At 36.6% G+C, this 7712-nt stretch overlaps 1 long non-coding RNA gene across 1 annotated transcript; it reads left to right on the forward strand.

Moving 5' to 3' along the window:
- The first annotated feature begins 6569 nt into the window (after positions 1 to 6569).
- Positions 6570 to 7149, forward strand: LOC140162096 (uncharacterized). The gene is made up of 2 exons (XR_011860187.1): positions 6570 to 6959; positions 7033 to 7149. It is a non-coding gene; the product is annotated as an uncharacterized lncRNA (long non-coding RNA).
- The last annotated feature ends 563 nt before the right edge of the window (positions 7150 to 7712 follow it).

Consider the following 7712-nt stretch of genomic DNA (forward strand, 5'->3'; position numbering starts at 1 on the left):
GGGAGGAACAACGGACTATTTTAGAAAATAGATGCACACCCCTTATAGAGGATCGAGTTCGGATTTCCAGACTTTTTTTTCATTCAAGATTGTCGGAAATCCAGACTTCTAAAATGTTCAAAGGCGCAAATGTCCAGGAGAAAACAATAGTTAAAAAGCAGAAATCCTCAATTTGCGAGGCTCATTTTGACAATTTCCAAGACTTTCCAGTAAAATTGCCAACACAACCAGAATTCTAGTCGTGTGCAGTAAGCAGGGGTGTGCACTTATTTTTTTGGAATAGTCCAATCTAATATTCGCACTACTGATGCAAGTTTTGTAGCTCGCTCTCTATGGCAATGTTATATATTTGTATAGGCAACTTGCAATAACGTGATTTGAAACGATGCAGAAATTAGATATAAAAGAAAAACATGATTTGATTACATTTGGTAAGAGCATATTGTGTTGCTAATTACAAAACAATCACAGCATTCGTATAGTGCTGTTTGATGAACTTAATTATCTACGTCATGTTAATTTAAATTTTACGGCATTGTCTTTTCAAGATTGAGATGATAATGATTGTCATGTAATACGTTAATGTTGTATTTGCTTCATATTACCTTAACTGCTGGCAGTATTAAAATCATTGTACTTAAACTCATACTGTTAATGTAAAAAAGTACCCTTTTTGTGCTATCGAACACAACAATAATTTTATTCTCACAGAGGGTGAATCTTAAGCATATTTTAGATTTACAGATATATGAGTGCATCAACATTGTCAAGAGCGCCTCGGAGCATATTAAATCATTCCGCCGAACGCTTATGGTACATGTACTTTAACAATATACTATCCATTAGCGCAATGCAACGTAAATCAATGGTATACTAGTAGACAAAACTTTTCATCCGAGTAGAAACCTTACCACGAACACTGTTCAATTATAAGAAGTTCATCGAACTCCCAATCCATACCCTGGAACGAAATCAAACAAGCACTAACCCTTAAATTAAACGAACGGGCGTTGTAACCACGCCGGTCCTATATAGCTATTCCCTCCCCTTGTTTGTTATCCAACCCTTACATTATGTCTTAACATGGCTTGTTGGAATTAAGTATTAAATATTTCGATCGCTAGCGACACAATTTTAAGATCTCACCAATGAGGTAAATTGTATTTCGCTACTTACATTCTTGGAGCAAGTCAATCGAGTTTAACGCAATCGCTTGATGACTACGACAGGAGAATACTTTTATATTAAACTCAACCCAATTGAAAGGGGTGAAAGAAATTAATTTGCTTGTGTCGTGTGATCGCTGCTGCGCTAGCTGCCTACATTGTGAGCACAAAGGCTGGCAGCAGGCAATGAGAATGTTCCTTTGGTAATGTGTTAAGTGTCTGAAAGAAGGATCGCGTTGACTTTTGTATGTTTAGAAAAAATCGTAATCCAATTACTTGTTACTTACACAAGCGACTTGTGCTTCTGATCTTTTACTAAAATACAGAGTGACTACTATTTTTTGAATTTGTTATTTTCTTACACAGCACACATTACTAGCACTGCCGGCAACCTTTTAGCAAATCCTAAAGATAGTGCACAAATGCATCAGCCTTTATCAATGCTACATTTCTGCACAGAATACGTCTCATCGATAATTTGTGTGTGTAATTTTGTAATGTTGATAAGATATTATTCAAACGAAACAATTCCAGGCGTTACTTTTAAACCAATCTTGGACGCAAAAAGGGTTGATGTATTTGGTAGAAGATATTTAAACTTTAAATGTATGAGATGTAGCCTATATTGAATTAATTGATCTATACAGATACTTTTTTAAATCTTGCTATAGGTGAATGTTGCATGTATGTAGGTGTGTATTTGTAAACCATTATAAGTGAGGACATTATTCTATACTACTAGTATATGTACAATGTGAGAACAGTAGAAACGTGTGAAGAATATTTTGATGTCCTCACATTTCTATGGTGTCAAGGACACTGTGCTTTCTTGCCCTGCTGGGCCCTTCTATATTGGAATCCACTTGGAGTGTTTAGTCGTCGTATGGGAATCTCCGGATTCTGGCCTGTCGGCCCTGTGGCCTTGACTTTTTTTTTGATACTGGGCCCCCAGGCCAAAATCCCTTTTAGGATGTCTTTGGTGGGTCTGGTTGTGTGCTTGGAAGTAAGACGATAAAATTTCAAAATAGGCTTTACGTCACTTGTTCAGTTATAATTTCCGTTTACTCAGCTTGAGGGGACCTGCGCGAAGCGCGAGGATACCGCTAGTGTCTACAATTAATTACATTTATAATATACATTTAGATCGGTCTTGTGTTACTGACAATATAAAAACAAAATAAAAAATATGAACCAAAAAAGCATTTAGAATGTTTTAATAAGGCAAAACAACTTTACAAGCATGAGCAATTCTTTGGCGCCATAGATTGAGATGCATGTTTTATTTATGAACTACAGAAGATGTGACAGATAAATATATACATCGATGTAAACAAGATCAAAATTTAGCGCCTCTGGATGATTAGAGCGAAGCCGGTCGGAGATCAGCTTGATATATGCTGGCTAAAGAAAATATCATACGTTCGTTTCTTATACATTAGATTTCAGGTTTAAAAAGATTAGGATGAATCGTAACATTATCTTTCATAAGAAGGCACCACTCGTCATTTGAGTAGCATATACGTTCCTTTACCTAATACGAACCGTACCTAGTTTTGAACAATATACCACGTGTGGTTGCATACGTATTCGTTATGAACACGGCAGAGTGCCGAATACGCAAAATTGCTGTTCTGAGTAAACGGCGTTTGAAAATCTTGGCACCATTCCATTGGTCCTTCTAAAAATTGGGAACATTCGTGAGCACTCATTTGAAATGTATATTATAGACGTGAATGTACACGAATTATTGACAATACTTGCATGTTCTGAAATAATCGATATATCCCACAAAACGCGTTTTAACAGCTATTCGGCTTTATGATGTATCCAAAATGTCTCTACCACTGCGCAGAGAGAGGTCGAATACGCATTCAACTACGTGTAAACCATAGCACGCATTCTTGATTTAGGCCTTTTTGTAGAAATTACTGGTTATCCTAAGGCTATGTAGACTTAACTTGTTATGTAAGTTATAAATAGTCAACCCTGTAATATTTAGTAAAAACTCGAGGATTTTAAAGTAAATATAACAATATTGGCTTTTATTTTGCGTATGATTTTCCGTGATTTTCCAATTTCACGGGCGCGCACTCACATTATTAAACCACGGCAATATCATGTGAGGAATGTTTGTACTTATTTTGATATCACTGGATAGAAGAAACCTACAGCTATAAGTTGGTATCAAATACATTAGTATAGGACATGTAATATAGAACATTCCGGGTTTCCCGCTATACAATACTATAGATCAACATGACTTGTACAGCTAAGTATACGATTCGTCTCTCTGCCGAATTCATTTATCGCACTTAGGCGCGATTCGTCCAATTCAAAATTTCAATAACTACGTCGGTGAGTAAGATTTACCAAAAAGTTTTGGTGGAAATAAAAGATAACCTGAATCATAATCATAAGCATACAAAAACTCAATTTGCTCAAAATTCTCGATTCGTCACTCTGCCGAATTCATAACGATATACATTATATTAAAATGTCAGTTGGAATATGTCAAAGTTGTAATGTCAGCTGGAATATTTAGGTCAGAGATTAAGACATGAGACTTCGGTGGCTTCATACTCGTAGTTCGGGGATCAGATCCTTAATTTTAAAGTCGGCCATAGTGTGTTTCTCTTTGGACAAGACATTTAATCCCGTTTGCATCATTTTATCAAGGTGTAAATTACATGCTTCACAACTTAACACTATATGAAAGAAATTGAAATAATATTCAACGAAATAATGTAAAAATGTGAAGAAGTATGATCAACCTTATTTATTTACAGATCTGGACCAATTTATACCGCACACGTCATTATATCAAAAAAAGGACACTGTTTTAAAAGTTGCATTTGAGTCCATCAACTCTCAAACAATATAGTAGGCCAGGTCTATTCATATTCTACTAAAAGAAGTAGACCTATATGGTCTTAGGCGCAACTTTTAAAACGACATTTTGTACATAACGAACCATTGTGACTGAACGCAGTGATGTGTGACGCTAAAAGTCCAGATGTGTATAACAAATAAATTTGTACATTTGTTTTATTTATTTCAAAAAGCCTTATGGGAAACGTATAAGGAATGCGGGAGGAGCGGCGGACTCCACCCCGTAGCAAAATGTTTGCCTAATGTTTGCTGGAAAGTGATGACCACTCCGGCCTGTAAATACAGTCATCAACGTTTATCATCATCTTAAGCCATGAAAATGTGATACTTTATATGGACTACAAAAATGCGTAACATTGACACTCTGTTTGTTTGAGTTTTTACAATCACTTTTGAATGCTACTGATGCATTAATACTGATACCAAAGATGTTTTCCATTTCACTCTAGAGTGACAGCTAAAAGCAAATACCACAAATATTCCAAAAATATGTTTTTCCTTTTTTGTTTTACTGAAATTTCCTGAAATTTTACTGTGTTATGTAAAACATACTAACGTCTACAATTCTCAACAATATCTAGAGTAATACTCGTAATAAGGATTGATTCGCTTATAATTTATTCATTCATTCGTGTCTGCTATTTTCATATGAAATTCAGTGGTATCTGTAATAAAGCTCAAGGGCGATGTTCATGATTTAATCTATGTTTTTGTAGTATCGCAATCAAGAAATGGGTCGCATTATGATAAAGCGGGTTGAGGTTAAATTGATTAGCCTCTGTTCAAGAACAGTAAAATGTCTTCTTATGAAAATGCAATAGGCAAAAGATCCCCTAAAACTGCCATATGGAAAATAGTTGAGGGTTGTGTTCACTGTGTAGAATACTAGGCTATATCGCCAACTAGAATAAAGCTAACGTAAGTAATGTAAGTTGATGTATTACAAATTTATAATTATTACAATGAGTTCTTATACACCTGAGCTATGTTCCATGTTAACTGGTGTTAAACCTAGTATGAGAAAAGCATAAGAAAAGCATACTAAAAAAAGATAAAAGAAAGCACAAATCCTTGGTTATCTGTACAAAGTTTGAAGTTTGAATATACTGAATTAAAGCAAAAACTATGGGAGCAGTGGCGTAGCCAGCACTTTTTCAGAAGGTGAGCGGGGGGGGGGGGTGGCAAGCCAACTTTTAAGGGAGCAAAAAGTACAAAAAAAAGTGATACAATTCTTACATATCAGGGTGTCCAGCATCCCACTGGGCCAACAGGGGCAAGTTTTCTCACAGGGGGCAGCTTTCCCCCTTTGTCCCCCTGGCTACGTCACTGTATGGGAGGTGGTTGACAGGAGTCACAAGAGATATGAGCAGAAATGGAAGAAATAGCACAGAAGAATGTCGACATTATAAGAGCTCATTAACTTGCATCCAAGTATGCTCATCTATGCTATGGATTTAAAATTTGTATATAGCAATCGCAAGTTTGGGTATTAGGTTATTATGGCTTTCAGCATTTTCTCCTTTGCCCTGATTGGATCAGATTTTATTACAAATGTCATATGATGAATTGTGGTTCTGACGGTTTATTTTTTACTTAACAATACGATCCAATGTAATTTTGTATCCATGTTAGTGTACTATAAATAGATCAAAATGATGCAGACATGTTCCACGTATCTGTGTTTCGATTTTGCACGATATACGCCCTTGGTAGTTCATAAATCCAGTATGAAACTTCAAATGTTTACGTTGGGCAACTGAAATTCATTAGGCAGACGATAATGATTAAATTTGATATTAAACGAGACGGGTTTGCCAAGTGAAATGGAATAAACTGGGACAGATTAATTTCGTTGCGTCGTATTGAATTAGTTTAAATGTGCCGATATTTAAATGTAAAATGTATGTGGTCATACACGGTCGTAATTCGGACATAAGATACACTTTGATGTGATGATGGATGGCAAGCGATTTATTGAAAATAATAAATCATAACATGTTGTTAGTGATAAAGTTTCCTTTACTAAATCAGTAAATAAATAGGCCTGAAGGAATTGTATTATTAATGTTTGTATCTAATTCCATTGTTCTGTCACAACTAGTAAAGTGCAACTTGAAAGGTTATGTAGTGTTACGATGAAAGTCGCTTTCATATTCCATAATTGTAGAGAATTTGTTGCGCAGAAAATTTGATAAGATCCACCAACGTTAGTGCATTATGAAACGAATTTAGAGAAAGCCTGTTAATAAAATACTATGCTGAGCCACAAGCCTGGGCGGTTCACGCTCCAGTAATTTCAGATGATTGAGCTCAGTAATACATCAAAGAATGTCTTCCAATTCATGAAAACAAATAGATAATCAGCTTATCGGATTAAAAGCTTGGGGGAGGTCTTGCTGCTCAGCGAGTGTTTGTAATTGTCAGAAGGTTTTCTCCAAATTCATTCTCTAAGTACAATTAGCAAAACTGGTTTTTGTTAATTGGTATTAGTCCCGGTATCGATCGATCGACGCTGAGGGCGTATGCATTGGCCGGCCGTTGACGTCACAATTTGACTCCGGAATAGTTTTGATGTCCATTCTTTCAAATGAAAACCCACCCTACCCGCCCTTGTTTCGTTTGGGGATAAAAGGGGGTGGGGGCGTTGAGGGCTTACTTTTTGGAGCCTGAGCGGTTTTTTCAGATTATCCGCGTTGCTGGGGACGCGCCCCCTTCGGGAACAAATAGGGGTTGTGAAAAAACTTAAGCTTTTAGGGACTATTGTGATTTGCTACAAATTGTTATATTTAGTCGTCCGTGTAGTATGGCGACAGCATAAACATTGTGTAAGTACATGTTGAAAGTATATGTTTTTCTTCGTTCGACTGTGTATAACGGTGACAGTTGGTAATTCAGAATTTAAAGGTGCTCTTGTGTTTAACATTGCACAGATAGCCAGTGTTTATACGGCTTTGTGTTTTATGTGTTTTTTATGCAGGTGCTCTTGTGTTTAACATTGCACAGATAGCCAGTGTATATACGGCTTTGTGTTTTATGTGTTTTTTATTCAGTATTATTGAGCCATAAAATTATTCCGTGGTCATTCCGCACAAAAGTTTGGTTGTTTTGTGTCTTTCTTCTTTGTCGTCGATATCCGGGGCTAATGGATATTGGAAGCACAATAAACCTTTACATACCGAATTTAGGTAGTGTAGGATACTAACCTCTGGTGCTTGTGAATCCGGGGCGAATTGAAGTGAAGACCTGAGCGCAAGAAGACCGTAAGTCCACTTGGCCATGTATACACTAAAGTTACGTACAGTTTCTTCGGGTTTTATAATGTTTAATACATGTTCCAGGGTGCAAACATGATGAAAGGTTGTGAAAGATTTGTTTTGGCCCCTGAACATGTATAGAACATTACCAAACTATACGAAACTATACGCAACTTTAGTGTATACATGTTGAGGGCCCAAGTGGACTTCTTGCGCTCAGGTCTTAAAGTGATAACCATATACTAATACAGACTATTCATCAACAGTCAAAGTCCCCGTACTTTGTATACTTTGAATCGGCGTATATTCATGCCGGCCGATCGTTCGATTGTGCGTGTCTAACAATCACGTGTTGCGTGCCTTCGCGCATACCCGAAGATCGTTGTGTGTCTTCTCGTTTACG

Source organism: Amphiura filiformis, chromosome 10 (genome assembly GCF_039555335.1).
Source record: "Amphiura filiformis chromosome 10, Afil_fr2py, whole genome shotgun sequence".
Classification (NCBI taxonomy): domain Eukaryota; kingdom Metazoa; phylum Echinodermata; class Ophiuroidea; order Amphilepidida; family Amphiuridae; genus Amphiura; species Amphiura filiformis.